Source organism: Ambystoma mexicanum, chromosome 5q (assembly GCF_040938575.1).
Source record: "Ambystoma mexicanum isolate Mex_15411 chromosome 5q, UKY_AmexF1_1, whole genome shotgun sequence".
NCBI lineage: Eukaryota > Metazoa > Chordata > Amphibia > Caudata > Ambystomatidae > Ambystoma > Ambystoma mexicanum.
The window spans coordinates 476,453,727-476,472,106 of record NC_090933.1 but is presented as its reverse complement, the minus strand read 5'-3'; positions in this window follow the sequence as shown (position 1 = coordinate 476,472,106).

Below are 18,380 nucleotides of genomic sequence, written 5' to 3'. Positions count from 1 at the left end.
ACATGAACTGAGGCACTGATAGTCAAATTAGAGTGGGGCTAATATCAAACATGAACTAAGGCACTGATAGTCAAATTACAGTGGGGCTAGTATCAGACATGAACTGCGGCACTGATAGTCATATTACAGTGGGGCTAATATTCAAACATGAACTGAGGCACTGACAAACAAATTCCAGAGGGCTGATATTCAAACATGAACTGAGGCACTGATAGTCATATTACAGTGGGGATAATATTCAAACATGAACTGAGGCACTGATAGTGAAATTACAGTGGGGCTATCATTCAAGCATGAACTGAGGCACTGATAGTCAAATTACAGTGGGGTTAATATCAAACATGAACTGAGGCACTGATAGTCAAATAACACTGGGGCTAATATCAAACATGAACTGAGGCACTGATAGTCAAATTACAGTGGGGCTATTATCAAACATGAACTGAAGCACTGATAATCAAATTACAGTGGGGCTAATATCAAACATGAACTAAGGCACTGACAAACAAATTACAGTTGGGCTAATATTCAAACATGAACTGAGGCACTGATAGTCAAATTACAGTGGAGCTAATATCAAACATGAACTGAGGCACTGATAGTCATATTATAGTGGGGATAATATTCAAATATGAACAGAGGCAATGATATTCAAATTACAGTTGGGCTAATATCAAACATGAACTGAGGCACTGGTAGTCATATACAGTGGGGCTACTATTCAAACATGAACTGAGGCACTGATAGTCAAATTACAGTGGGGTTAATATTCAAGCATGAACTGAGGCACTGATAGTCAAATTGCAGTGGGGCTAATATCAAACATGAACCGAGGTTCTGATAGTCAAATTACTGTGGGGCTAATATCAAACACGAACTAAGGCACTGATAGTCATATTACAGTAGGGCTAATATTCAAACAGGAACTGAGGCACTGAAAAACAAATTACATTGGGGCTAATATTCAAACATGAACTGAGGCACTGATAGTCATTTTACAGTGGGGATAGTATTCAAACATGAACTGAGGCACTGATAGTCAAATTACAGTGGGGCTAACATCAAGCATGAACTGAGGCACTGATAATCAAATTACAGTGGGGCTAATATCTAACATGAACTAAGGCACTGATAGTCATATTACAGTGGGGCTAATATTCAAACATGAACTGAGGCACTGATAGTCATATTACAGTGGGAATAATATTCAAACATGAACTGAGGCACTGCCAAACAAATTACATTGGGGCTAATATTCAAACATGAACTGATGCACTGACAGTCATATTACAGTGGGGATAATATTCAAACATGAACTGAGGCACTGATAGTCAAATTAAAGTGGGGCTAGTATCAAACATGAACTGATGCACTGACAGTTAAATTACAGTGAGGCTAATATCAAACATGAACTGAGGCACTGATAATCAAATTACAGTGGGGCTAATGCCAAACATGAACTGAGGCACTGATAGTCATATTACAGTGGGGCTAATATTCAAACATGAGCTGAGGCACTGACAGTCATATTATAGTGGGGCTAATATTCAAACACAAACTGAGGCACAGATAGTCATATTACAGTAGGAATAATATTCAAACTTGAACTGAGGCACTGATAGTCAAATTACAGTGAGGCTAATATTCAAGCATGAACTGAGGCACTGATAGTCAAATTACAGTGGGGCTAGTATCAAAAATGAACTAAGGCACTGATAATCAAATTACAGTGGGGCTAATATCAAACATGAACTGAGGCACTGATAGTCATAATACAGTAGGGCTAATATTCAAACATGAGCTGAGGCACTGACAGTCATATTATAGTGGGAATACTATTCAAACATGAACTGAGGCACTGATAGTAAAATTACAGTGGGGCTAATATCAAACATGAACTGAGGCACTGATAGTCAAATTAGAGTGGGGCGAATATCAAACATGAACTAAGGCACTGATAGTCAAATTACAGTGGGGCTAGTATCAAACATGAACTGAGGCACTGATAGTCATATTACAGTGGGGCTAATATTCAAACATGAACTGAGGCACTGACAAACAAATTCCAGGGGGCTGATATTCAAACATGAACTGAGGCACTGATAGTCATATTACAGTGGGGATAATATTCAAACATGAACTGAGGCACTGATAGTGAACTTACAGTGGGGCTAACATTCAAGCATGAACTGAGGCACTGATAGTCAAATTACAGTGGGACTAATATCAAACATAAACTGATGCACTGATAGTTAAATTACAGTGGGGTTAATATCAAACATGAACTGAGGCACTGATAGTCAGATTACACTGGAGCTAATATCAAACATGAACTGAGGCACTGATAATCAAATTACAGTGGGGCTAATATCTAACATGAACTAAGGCACTGATAGTCATATTACAGTGGGGCTAATATTTAAACATGAACTGAGGCACTGATAGTCATATTACAGTGGGAATAATATTCAAACATGAACTGAGGCACTGCCAAACAAATTACATTGGGGCTAATATTCAAACATGAACTGAGGCACTGACAGTCATATTACAGTGGGGATAATATTCAAACATGAACTGAGGCACTGATAGTCAAATTACAGTGGGGCTAATATCAAACATGAACTGATGCACTGACAGTTAAATTACAGTGGGGCTAATATCAAACATGAACTGAGGCACTGATAATCAAATTACAGTGGGGCTAATGTCAAACATGAACTGAGGCCCTGATAGTCATATTACAGTAGGGCTAATATTCAAGCATGAGCTGAGGCACTGACAGTCATATTATAGTGGGGCTAATATTCAAACACAAACTGAGGCACCGATAGTCATATTACAGTAGGAATAATATTCAAACTTGAACTGAGGCACTGATAGTCAAATTACAGTGAGGCTAATATTCAAGCATGAACTGAGGCACTGATAGTCAAATTAGAGTGGGGCTAGTATCAAAAATGAACTAAGACACTGATAACCAAATTACAGTGGGGCTAATATCAAACATGAACTGAGGCACTGATAGTCAAATTAGAGTGGGGCTAATATCAAACATGAACTAAGGCACTGATAGTCAAATTACAGTGGGGCTAGTATCAGACATGAACTGAGGCACTGATAGTCATATTACAGTGGGGCTAATATTCAAACATGAACTGAGGCACTGACAAACAAATTCCAGGGGGCTGATATTCAAACATGAACTGAGGCACTGATAGTCATATTACAGTGGGGATAATATTCAAACATGAACTGAGGCACTGAAAGTGAAATTACAGTGGGGCTAACATTCAAGCATGAACTGAGGCACTGATAGTCAAATTACAGTGGGGTTAATATCAAACATGAACTGAGGCACTGATAGTCAAATAACACTGGGGCTAATATCAAACATGAACTGAGGCACTGATAGTCAAATTACAGTGGGGCTATTATCAAACATGAACTGAAGCACTGATAATCAAATTACAGTGGGGCTAATATCAAACATGAACTAAGGCACTGATAGTCATATTACAGTGGAGCTAATATTCAAACATGAACTGAGGCACTGACAAACAAATTACAGTTGGGCTAATATTCAAACATGAACTGAGGCACTGATAGTCAAATTACAGTGGAGCTAATATCAAACATGAATGAGGCACTGATAGTCATATTATAGTGGGGATAATATTCAAATATGAACAGAGGCAATGATATTCAAATTACAGTTGGGCTAATATCAAACATGAACTGAGGCACTGGTAGTCATATACAGTGGGGCTACTATTCAAACATGAACTGAGGCACTGATAGTCAAATTACAGTGGGGTTAATATTCAAGCATGAACTGAGGCACTGATAGTCAAATTGCAGTGGGGCTAATATCAAACATGAACCGAGGTTCTGATAGTCAAATTACTGTGGGGCTAATATCAAACATGATCTAAGGCACTGATAGTCATATTACAGTGGGGCTAATATTCAAACAGGAACTGAGGCACTGAAAAACAAATTACATTGGGGCTAATATTCAAACATGAACTGAGGCACTGATAGTCATTTTACAGTGGGGATAATATTCAAACATGAACTGAGGCACTGATAGTCAAATTACAGTGGGGCTAACATCAAGCATGAACTGAGGCACTGATAATCAAATTACAGTGGGGCTAATATCTAACATGAACTAAGGCACTGATAGTCATATTACAGTGGGGCTAATATTCAAACATGAACTGAGGCACTGATAGTCATATTACAGTGGGAATAATATTCAAACATGAACTGAGGCACTGCCAAACAAATTACATTGGGGCTAATATTCAAACATGAACTGAGGCACTGACAGTCATATTACAGTGGGGATAATATTCAAACATGAACTGAGGCACTGATAGTCAAATTAAAGTGGGGCTAGTATCAAACATGAACTGATGCACTGACAGTTAAATTACAGTGGGGCTAATATCAAACATGATCTGAGGCACTGATAATCAAATTACAGTGGGGCTAATGCCAAACATGAACTGAGGCACTGATAGTCATATTACAGTGGGGCTAATATTCAAACATGAGCTGAGGCACTGACAGTCATATTATAGTGGGGCTAATATTCAAACACAAACTGAGGCACAGATAGTCATATTACAGTAGGAATAATATTCAAACTTGAACTGAGGCACTGATAGTCAAATTACAGTGAGGCTAATATTCAAGCATGAACTGAGGCACTGATAGTCAAATTACAGTGGGGCTAGTATCAAAAATGAACTAAGGCACTGATAATCAAATTACAGTGGGGCTAATATCAAACATGAACTGAGGCACTGATAGTCATAATACAGTGGGGCTAATATTCAAACATGAGCTGAGGCACTGACAGTCATATTATAGTGGGAAAACTATTCAAACATGAACTGAGGCACTGATAGTCAAATTACAGTGGGGCTAATATCAAACATGAACTGAGGCACTGATAGTCAAATTAGAGTGGGGCTAATATCAAACATGAACTAAGGCACTGATAGTCAAATTACAGTGGGGCTAGTATCAAACATGAACTGAGGCACTGATAGTCATATTACAGTGGGGCTAATATTCAAACATGAACTGAGGCACTGACAAACAAATTCCAGGAGGCTGATATTCAAACATGAACTGAGGCACTGATAGTCAGATTACACTGGAGCTAATATCAAACATGAACTGAGGCACTGATAATCAAATTACAGTGGGGCTAATATCTAACATGAACTAAGGCACTGATAGTCATATTACAGTGGGAATAATATTCAAACATGAACTGAGGCACTGCCAAACAAATTACATTGGGGCTAATATTCAAACATGAACTGAGGCACTGACAGTCATATTACAGTGGGGATAATATTCAAACATGAACTCAGGCACTGATAGTCAAATTACAGTGGGGCTAATATCAAACATGAACTGAGGCACTGATAGTCAAATTAGAGTGGGGCTAATATCAAACATGAACTAAGGCACTGATAGTCAAATTACAGTGGGGATAGTATCAGACATGAACTGAGGCACTGACAGTCATATTACAGTGGGGCTAATATTCAAACATGAACTGAGGCACTGACAAACAAATTCCAGGGGGCTGATATTCAAACATGAACTGAGGCACTGGTAGTCATATTACAGTGGGGATAATATTCAAACATGAACTGAGGCACTGATAGTGAAATTACAGTGGGGCTAACATTCAAGCATGAACTGAGGCACTGATAGTCAAATTACAGTGGGGTTAATATCAAACATGAACTGAGGCACTGATAGTCAAATAACACTGGGGCTAATATCAAATATGAACTGAGGCACTGATAGTCAAATTACAGTGGGGCTATTATCAAACATGAACTGAAGCACTAATAATCAAATTACAGTGGGGCTAATATCAAACATGAACTGAGGCACTGATAGTCATATTACAGTGGGGATAATATTCAAATATGAACAGAGGCACTGATATTCAAATTACAGTGGGGCTAATATCAAACATGAACTGAGGCGCTGGTAGTCATATTACAGTGGGGATACTATTCAAACATGAACTGAGGCACTGATAGTCAAATTACAGTGAGGCTAATATTCAAGCATGAACTGAGGCACTGATAGTCAAATTACAGTGGGGCTAGTATCAAAAATGAACTAAGGCACTGATAATCAAATTACAGTGGGGCTAATATCAAACATGAACTGAGGCACTGATAGTCATATTACAGTGGGGCTAATATTCAAACATGAGCTGAGGCACTGACAGTCATATTATAGTGGGGATAATATTCAAATATGAACAGAGGCACTGATATTCAAATTACAGTGGGGCTAATATCAAACATGAACTGAGGCGCTGGTAGTCATATTACAGTGGGGATACTATTCAAACATGAACTGAGGCACTGATAGTCAAATTACAGTGAGGCTAAAATTCAAGCATGAACTGAGGCACTGATAGTCAAATTACAGTGGGGCTAGTATCAAAAATGAACTAAGGCACTGATAATCAAATTACAGTGGGGCTAATATCAAACATGAACTGATGCACTGACAGTTAAATTACAGTGGGGCTAATATCAAACATGAACTGAGGCACTGATAATCAAATTACAGTGGGGCTAATGTCAAACATGAACTGAGGCACTGATAGTCAAATTACAGTGGGGCTAACATCAAGCATGAACTGAGGCACTGATAGTCATTTTACAGTGGGGATAATATTCAAACATGAACTGAGGCACTGATAGTCAAATTACAGTGGGGCTAACATCAAGCATGAACTGAGGCACTGATAATCAAATTACAGTGGGGCTAATATCTAACATGAACTAAGGCACTGATAGTCATATTACAGTGGGGCTAATATTCAAACATGAACTGAGGCACTGCCAAACAAATTACATTGGGGCTAATATTCAAACATGAACTGAGGCACTGACAGTCATATTACAGTGGGGTTAATATTCAAACATGAACTGAGGCACTGATAGTCAAATTAAAGTGGGGCTAGTATCAAACATGAACTGATGCACTGACAGTTAAATTACAGTGGGGCTAATATCAAACATGAACTGAGGCACTGATAATCAAATTACAGTGGGGCTAATGCCAAACATGAACTGAGGCACTGATAGTCATATTACAGTGGGGCTAATATTCAAACATGAGCTGAGGCACTGACAGTCATATTATAGTGGGGCTAATATTCAAACACAAACTGAGGCACAGATAGTCATATTACAGTAGGAATAATATTCAAACTTGAACTGAGGCACTGATTGTCAAATTACAGTGAGGCTAATATTCAAGCATGAACTGAGGCACTGATAGTCAAATTACAGTGGGGCTAGTATCAAAAATGAACTAAGGCACTGATAATCAAATTACAGTGGGGCTAATATCAAACATGAACTGAGGCACTGATAGTCATAATACAGTGGGGCTAATATTCAAACATGAGCTGAGGCACTGACAGTCATATTATAGTGGGAAAACTATTCAAACATGAACTGAGGCACTGATAGTCAAATTACAGTGGGGCTAATATCAAACATGAACTGAGGCACTGATAGTCAAATTAGAGTGGGGCTAATATCAAACATGAACTAAGGCACTGATAGTCAAATTACAGTGGGGCTAGTATCAAACATGAACTGAGGCACTGATAGTCATATTACAGTGGGGCTAATATTCAAACATGAACTGAGGCACTGACAAACAAATTCCAGGGGGCTGATATTCAAACATGAACTGAGGCACTGATAGTCAGATTACACTGGAGCTAATATCAAACATGAACTGAGGCACTGATAATCAAATTACAGTGGGGCTAATATCTAACATGAACTAAGGCACTGATAGTCATATTACAGTGGGGCTAATATTTAAACATGAACTGAGGCACTGATAGTCATATTACAGTGGGAATAATATTCAAACATGAACTGAGGCACTGCCAAACAAATTACATTGGGGCTAATATTCAAACATGAACTGAGGCACTGACAGTCATATTACAGTGGGGATAATATTCAAACATGAACTCAGGCACTGATAGTCAAATTACAGTGGGGCTAATATCAAACATGAACTGAGGCACTGATAGTCAAATTAGAGTGGGGCTAATATCAAACATGAACTAAGGCACTGATAGTCAAATTACAGTGGGGCTAGTATCAGACATGAACTGAGGCACTGACAGTCATATTACAGTGGGGCTAATATTCAAACATGAACTGAGGCACTGACAAACAAATTCCAGGGGGCTGATATTCAAACATGAACTGAGGCACTGGTAGTCATATTACAGTGGGGATAATATTCAAACATGAACTGAGGCACTGATAGTGAAATTACAGTGGGGCTAACATTCAAGCATGAACTGAGGCACTGATAGTCAAATTACAGTGGGGTTAATATCAAACATGAACTGAGGCACTGATAGTCAAATAACACTGGGGCTAATATCAAATATGAACTGAGGCACTGATAATCAAATTACAGTGGGGCTAATATCAAACATGAACTGAGGCACTGATAGTCAAATTACAGTGCAGCTAATATCAAACATGAACTGAGGCACTGATAGTCATATTACAGTGGGGATAATATTCAAATATGAACAGAGGCACTGATATTCAAATTACAGTGGGGCTAATATCAAACATGAACTGAGGCGCTGGTAGTCATATTACAGTGGGGATACTATTCAAACATGAACTGAGGCACTGATAGTCAAATTACAGTGAGGCTAATATTCAAGCATGAACTGAGGCACTGATAGTCAAATTACAGTGGGGCTAGTATCAAAAATGAACTAAGGCACTGATAATCAAATTACAGTGGGGCTAATATCAAACATGAACTGAGGCACTGATAGTCATATTACAGTGGGGCTAATATTCAAACATGAGCTGAGGCACTGACAGTCATATTATAGTGGGGATAATATTCAAATATGAACAGAGGCACTGATATTCAAATTACAGTGGGGCTAATATCAAACATGAACTGAGGCGCTGGTAGTCATATTACAGTGGGGATACTATTCAAACATGAACTGAGGCACTGATAGTCAAATTACAGTGAGGCTAAAATTCAAGCATGAACTGAGGCACTGATAGTCAAATTACAGTGGGGCTAGTATCAAAAATGAACTAAGGCACTGATAATCAAATTACAGTGGGGCTAATATCAAACATGAACTGATGCACTGACAGTTAAATTACAGTGGGGCTAATATCAAACATGAACTGAGGCACTGATAATCAAATTACAGTGGGGCTAATGTCAAACATGAACTGAGGCACTGATAGTCATATTACAGTAGGGCTAATATTCAAACATGAGCTGAGGCACTGACAGTCATATTATAGTGGGGCTAATATTCAAACACAAACTGAGGCGCCGATAGTCATATTACAGTAGGAACAATATTCAAACATGAACTGAGGCACTGATAGTCAAATTACAGTCAGGCTAATATTCAATCATGAACTGAGGCACTGATAGTCAAATTACAGTGGGGCTAGTATCAAAAATGAACTAAGACACTGATAATCAAATTACAGTGGGGCTAATATCAAACATGAACTGAGGCACTGATAGTCATATTACAGTGGGGCTAATATTCAAACATGAACTCAGGCACTGATAGTCAAATTACAGTGGGGCTAATATCAAACATGAACTGAGGCACTGATAGTCAAATTAGAGTGGGGCTAATATCAAACATGAACTAAGGCACTGATAGTCAAATTACAGTGGGGCTAGTATCAGACATGAACTGAGGCACTGATAGTCATATTACAGTGGGGCTAATATTCAAACATGAACTGAGGCACTGACAAACAAATTCCAGGAGGCTGATATTCAAACATGAACTGAGGCACTGATAGTCATATTACAGTGGGGATAATATTCAAACATGAACTGAGGCACTGATAGTGAAATAACAGTGGGGCTAACATTCAAGCATGAACTGAGGCACTGATAGTCAAATTACAGTGGGGTTAATATCAAACATGAACTGAGGCACTGATAGTCAAATAACACTGGGGCTAATATCAAACATGAACTGAGGCACTGATAGTCAAATTACAGTGGGGCTATTATCAAACATGAACTGAAGCACTGATAATCAAATTACAGTGGGGCTAATATCAAACATGAACTAAGGCCCTGATAGTCATATTACAGTGGAGCTAATATTCAAACATGAACTGAGGCACTGACAAACAAATTACAGTTGGGCTAATATTCAAACATGAACTGAGGCACTGATAGTCAAATTACAGTGGAGCTAATATCAAACATGAACTGAGGCACTAATAGTCATATTATAGTGGGGATAATATTCAAATATGAACAGAGGCACTGATATTCAAATTACAGTGGGGCTAATATCAAACATGAACTGAGGCGCTGGTAGTCATATTACAGTGGGGATACTATTCAAACATGAACTGAGGCACTGATAGTCAAATTACAGTGGGGTTAATATTCAAGCATGAACTGAGGCACTGATAGTCAAATTGCAGTGGGGCTAATATCAAACATGAACTAAGGCACTGATAGTCATATTACAGTGGGGCTAATATTCAAACATGAACTGAGACATTGATAGTCATATTACAGTCGTAATAATATTCAAACATGAACTGAGGCACTGCCAAACAAATTACATTGGGGCTAATATTCAAACATGAACTGAGGCACTGACAGTCATATTACAGTGGGGATAATATTCAAACATGAACTGAGGCACTGATAGTCAAATTAAAGTGGGGCTAGTATCAAACATGAACTGATGCACTGACAGTTAAATTACAGTGGGGCTAATATCAAACATGAACTGAAGCACTGATAATCAAATTACAGTGGGGCTAATGTCAAACATGAACTGAGGCACTGATAGTCATATTACAGTGGGGCTAATATTCAAACATGAGCTGAGGAACTGACAGTCATATTATAGTGGGGCTAATATTCAAACACAAACTGAGGCACCGATAGTCATATTACAGTAGGAATAATATTCAAACTTGAACTGAGGCACTGATAGTCAAATTACAGTGAGGCTAATATTCAAGCATGAACTGAGGCACTGATAGTCAAATTACAGTGGGGCTAGTATCAAAAATGAACTAAGGCACTGACAGTCATATTATAGTGGGAATACTATTCAAACATGAACTGAGGCACTGATAGTCAAATTACAGTGGGGCTAATATCAAACATGAACTGAGGCACTGATAGTCAAATTAGAGTGGGGCTAATATCAAACATGAACTAAGGCACTGATAGTCAAATTACAGTGGGGCTAGTATCAAACATGAACTGAGGCACTGATAGTCATATTACAGTGGGGCTAATATTCAAACATGAACTGAGGCACTGACAAACAAATTCCAGGGGGCTGATATTCAAACATGAACTGAGGCACTGATAGTCATATTACAGTGGGGATAATATTCAAACATGAACTGAGGCACTGATAGTGAACTTACAGTGGGGCTAACATTCAAGCATGAACTGAGGCACTGATAGTCAAATTACAGTGGGACTAATATCAAACATAAACTGATGCACTGATAGTTAAATTACAGTGGGGTTAATATCAAACATGAACTGAGGCACTGATAGTCATATTACAGTGGGGCTAATATTCAAACATGAACTCAGGCACTGATAGTCAAATTACAGTGGGGCTAATATCAAACATGAACTGAGGCACTGATAGTCAAATTAGAGTGGGGCTAATATCAAACATGAACTAAGGCACTGATAGTCAAATTACAGTGGGGCTAGTATCAGACATGAACTGAGGCACTGATAGTCATATTACTGTGGGGCTAATGTTCAAACATGAACTGAGGCACTGACAAACAAATTCCAGGGGGCTGATATTCAAACATGAACTGAGGCACTGATAGTCATATTACAGTGGGGATAATATTCAAACATGAACTGAGGCACTGATAGTGAAATTACAGTGGGGCTAACATTCAAGCATGAACTGAGGCACTGATAGTCAAATTGCAGTGGGGCTAATATCAAACATGAACTAAGGCACTGATAGTCATATTACAGTGGGGCTACTATTCAAACATGAACTGAGGCACTGATAGTCAAATTACAGTGGGGTTAATATTCAAGCATGAACTGAGGCACTGATAGTCAAATTGCAGTGGGGCTAATATCAAACATGAACTAAGGCACTGATAGTCATATTACAGTGGGGCTAATATTCAAACATGAACTGAGACATTGATAGTCATATTACAGTCGTAATAATATTTAAACATGAACTGAGGCACTGCCAAACAAATTACATTGGGGCTAATATTCAAACATGAACTGAGGCACTGACAGTCATATTACAGTGGGGATAATATTCAAACATGAACTCAGGCACTGATAGTCAAATTAAAGTGGGGCTAGTATCAAACATGAACTGATGCACTGACAGTTAAATTACAGTGGGGCTAATATCAAACATGAACTGAAGCACTGATAATCAAATTATAGTGGGGCTAATGTCAAACATGAACTGAGGCACTGATAGTCATATTAGAGTGGGGCTAATATTCAAACATGAGCTGAGGAACTGACAGTCATATTATAGTGGGGCTAATATTCAAACACAAACTGAGGCACCGATAGTCATATTACAGTAGGAATAATATTCAAACTTGAACTGAGGCACTGATAGTCAAATTACAGTGAGGCTAATATTCAAGCATGAACTGAGGCACTGATAGTCAAATTACAGTGGGGCTAGTATCAAAAATGAACTAAGGCACTGATAATCAAATTACAGTGGGGCTAATATCAAACATGAACTGAGGCACTGATAGTCATATTACAGTGGGGCTAATATTCAAACATGAGCTGAGGCACTGACAGTCATATTATAGTGGGAATACTATTCAAACATGAACTGAGGCACTGATAGTCAAATTACAGTGGGGCTAATATCAAACATGGACTGAGGCACTGATAGTCAAATTAGAGTGGGGCTAATATCAAACATGAACTAAGGCACTGATAGTCAAATTACAGTGGGGCTAGTATCAAACATGAACTGAGGCACTGATAGTCATATTACAGTGGGGCTAATATTCAAACATGAACTGAGGCACTGACAAACAAATTCCAGGGGGATGATATTCAAACATGAACTGAGGCACTGATAGTCATATTACAGTGGGGCTAATATTCAAACATGAACTCAGGCACTGATAGTCAAATTACAGTGGGGCTAATATCAAACATGAACTGAGGCACTGATAGTCAAATTAGAGTGGGGCTAATATCAAACATGAACTAAGGCACTGATAGTCAAATTACAGTGGGGCTAGTATCAGACATGAACTGAGGCACTGATAGTCATATTACAGTGGGGCTAATGTTCAAACATGAACTGAGGCACTGACAAACAAATTCCAGGGGGCTGATATTCAAACATGAACTGAGGCACTGCCAAACAAATTACATTGGGGCTAATATTCAAACATGAACTGAGGCACTGATAGTCAAATTACAGTGGGGCTAATATCAAACATGAACTGATGCACTGACAGTTAAATTACAGTGGGGTTAATATCAAACATGAACTGAGGCACTGATAATCAAATTACAGTTGGGCTAATGTCAAACATGAACTGAGGCACTGATAGTCATATTACAGTAGGGCTAATATTCAAGCATGATCTGAGGCACTGACAGTCATATTATAGTGGGGCTAATATTCAAACACAAACTGAGGCACCGATAGTCATATTACAGTAGGAATAATATTCAAACATGAACTGAGGCACTGATAGTCAAATTACAGTGAGGCTAATATTCAAGCATGAACTGAGGCACTGATAGTCAAATTAGAGTGGGGCTAGTATCAAAAATGAACTAAGACACTGATAATCAAATTACAGTGGGGCTAATATCAAACATGAACTGAGGCACTGATAGTCATATTACAGTGGGGCTAATATTCAAACATGAACTCAGGCACTGATAGTCAAATTACAGTGGGGCTAATATCAAACATGAACTGAGGCACTGATAGTCAAATTAGAGTGGGGCTAATATCAAACATGAACTAAGGCACTGATAGTCAAATTACCGTGGGGCTAGTATCAGACATGAACTGAGGCACTGATAGTCATATTACAGTGGGGATAATATTCAAACATGAACTGAGGCACTGATAGTGAAATTACAGTGGGGCTAACATTCAAGCATGAACTGAGGCACTGATAGTCAAATAACACTGGGTCTAATATCAAACATGAACTGAGGCACTGATAGTCAAATTACAGTGGGGCTATTATCAAACATGAACTGAAGCACTGATAATCAAATTACAGTGGGGCTAATATCAAACATGAACTAAGGCACTGATAGTCATATTACAGTGGAGCTAATATTCAAACATGAACTGAGGCACTGACAAACAAATTACAGTTGGGCTAATATTCAAACATGAACTGAGGCACTGATAGTCAAATTACAGTGGAGCTAATATCAAACATTAACTGAGGCACTGATAGTCATATGATAGTGGGGATAATATTCAAATATGAACAGAGGCACTGATATTCAAATTACAGTGGGGCTAATATCAAACATGAACTGAGGCGCTGGTAGTCATATTACAGTGGGGATACTATTCAAACATGAACTTAGGCACTGATAGTCATATTACAGTGAGGCTAATATTCAAGCATGAACTGAGGCACTGATAGTCAAATTGCAGTGGGGCTAATATCAAACATGAACTGAGGCACTGATAGTCATATTATAGTGGGGATAATATTCAAATATGAACAGAGGCACTGATATTCAAATTACAGTGGGGCTAATATCAAACATGAACTGAGGCGCTGGTAGTCATATTACAGTGGGGATACTATTCAAACATGAACTGAGGCACTGATAGTCAAATTACAGTGGGGTTAATATTCAAGCATGAACTGAGGCACTGACAGTCAAATTGCAGTGGGGCTAATATCAAACATGAACTAAGGCACTGATAGTCATATTACAGTGGGGCTAATATTCAAACATGAACTGAGGCACTGATAGTCATATTACAGTCGGAATAATATTCAAACATGAACTGAGGCACTGCCAAACAAATTACATTGGGGCTAATATTCAAACATGAACTGAGGCACTGACAGTCATATTACAGTGGGGATAATATTCAAACATGAACTGAGGCACTGATAGTCAAATTAAAGTGGGGCTAGTATCAAACATGAACTGATGCACTGACAGTTAAATTACAGTGGGGCTAATATCAAACATGAACTGAGGCACTGATAATCAAATTACAGTGGGGCTAATGTCAAACATGAACTGAGGCACTGATAGTCATATTACAGTGGGGCTAATATTCAAACATGAGCTGAGGAACTGACAGTCATATTATAGTGGGGCTACTATTCAAACACAAACTGAGGCACCGATAGTCATATTACAGTAGGAATAATATTCAAACTTGAACTGAGGCACTGATAGTCAAATTTCAGTGAGACTAATATTCAAGCATGAACTGAGGCACTGATAGTCAAATTACAGTGGGGCTAGTATCAAAAATGAACTAAGGCACTGATAATCAAATTACAGTGGGGCTAATATCAAACATGAACTGAGGCACTGATAGTCATATTACAGCGGGGCTAATATTCAAACATGAGCTGAGGCACTGACAGTCATATTATAGTGGGAATACTATTCAAACATGAACTGAGGCACTGATAGTCAAATTACAGTGGGGCTAATATCAAACATGAACTGAGGCACTGATAGTCAAATTAGAGTGGGGCTAATATCAAACATGAACTAAGGCACTGATAGTCAAATTACAGTGGGGCTAGTATCAAACATGAACTGAGGCACTGATAGTCATATTACAGTGGGGCTAATATTCAAACATGAACTGAGGCACTGACAAACAAATTCCAGGGGGCTGATATTCAAACATGAACTGAGGCACTGATAGTCATATTACAGTGGGGATAATATTCAAACATGAACTGAGGCACTGATAGTGAACTTACAGTGGGGCTAACATTCAAGCATGAACTGAGGCACTGATAGTCAAATTACAGTGGGACTAATATCAAACATAAACTGATGCACTGATAGTTAAATTACAGTGGGGTTAATATCAAACATGAACTGAGGCACTGATAGTCAAATTACACTGGAGCTAATATCAAACATGAACTGAGGCACTGATAATAAAATTACAGTGGGGCTAATATCTAACATGAACTAAGGCACTGATAGTCATATTACAGTGGGGCTACTATTTAAACATGAACTGAGGCACTGATAGTCATATTACAGTGGGAATAATATTCAAACATGAACTGAGGCACTGCCAAACAAATTACATTGGGGCTAATATTCAAACATGAACTGAGGCACTGACAGTCATATTACAGTGGGGATAATATTCAAACATGAACTGAGGCACTGATAGTCAAATTACAGTGGGGCTAATATCAAACATGAACTGATGCACTGACAGTTAAATTACAGTGGGGCTAATATCAAACATGAACTGAGGCACTGATAATCAAATTACAGTGGGGCTAATGTCAAACATGAACTGAGGCACTGATAGTCATATTACAGTAGGGCTAATATTCAAGCATGAGCTGAGGCACTGACAGTCATATTATAGTGGGGCTAATATTCAAACACAAACTGAGGCACCGATAGTCATATTACAGTAGGAATAATATTCAAACATGAACTGAGGCACTGATAGTCAAATTACAGTAAGGCTAATATTCAAGCATGAACTGAGGCACTGATAGTCATATTACAGTGGGGCTAATATTCAAACATGAACTCAGGCACTGATAGTCAAATTACAGTGGGGCTAATATCAAACATGAACTGAGGCACTGATAGTCAAATTAGAGTGGGGCTAATATCAAACATGAACTAAGGCACTGATAGTCAAATTACAGTGGGGCTAGTATCAGACATGAACTGAGGCACTGATAGTCATATTACAGTGGGGCTAATGTTCAAACATGAACTGAGGCACTGACAAACAAATTCCAGGGGGCTGATATTCAAACATGAACTGAGGCACTGATAGTCATATTACAGTGGGGATAATATTCAAACATGAACTGAGGCACTGATAGTGAAATTACAGTGGGGCTAACATTCAAGCATGAACTGAGGCACTGATAGTCAAATTACAGTGGGGTTAATATCAAACATGAACTGAGGCACTGATAGTCAAATAACACTGGGGCTAATATCAAACATGAACTGAGGCACTGATAGTCCAATTACAGTGGGGCTATTATCAAACATGAACTGAAGCACTGATAATCAAATTACAGTGGGGCTAATATCAAACATGAACTAAGGCACTGATAGTCATAATACAGTGGAGCTAATATTCAAACATGAACTGAGGCACTGACAAACAAATTACAGTTGGGCTAATATTCAAACATGAACTGAGGCACTGATACTCAAATTACAGTGGAGCTAATATCAAACATGAACCGAGGCACTGATAGTCATATTATAGTGGGGATAATATTCAAATATGAACAGAGGCACTGATATTCAAATTACAGTGGGGCTAATATCAAACATGAACTGAGGTGCTGGTAGTCATATTACAGTGGGGATACTATTCAAACATGAACTGAGGCACTGATAGTCAAACTAGAGTGAGGCTAATATTCAAGCATGAACTGAGGCACTGATGGTCAAATTACAGTGGGGCTAGTATCAAAAATGAACTAAGGCACTGATAATCAAATTACAGTGGGGCTAATATCAAACATGAACTGAGGCACTGATAGTCATATTACAGTGGGGCTAATATTCAAACATGAGCTGAGGCACTGACAGTCATATTATAGTGGGGATAATATTCAAATATGAACAGAGGCACTGATATTCAAATTACAGTGGGTCTAATATCAAACATGAACTGAGGCGCTGGTAGTCATATTACAGTGGGGATACTATTCAAACATGAACTGAGGCACTGATAGTCAAATTACAGTGGGGCTAGTATCAGACATGAACTGAGGCACTGATAGTCATATTACAGTGGGGCTAATGTTCAAACATGAACTGAGGCACTGACAAACAAATTCCAGGGGGCTGATATTCAAACATGAACTGAGGCACTGATAGTCATATTACAGTGGGGCTAATATTCAAACATGAGCTGAGGAACTGACAGTCATATTATAGTGGGGCTAATATTCAAACACAAACTGAGGCACCGATAGTCATATTACAGTAGGAATAATATTCAAACTTGAACTGAGGCACTGATAGTCAAATTACAGTGAGGCTAATATTCAAGC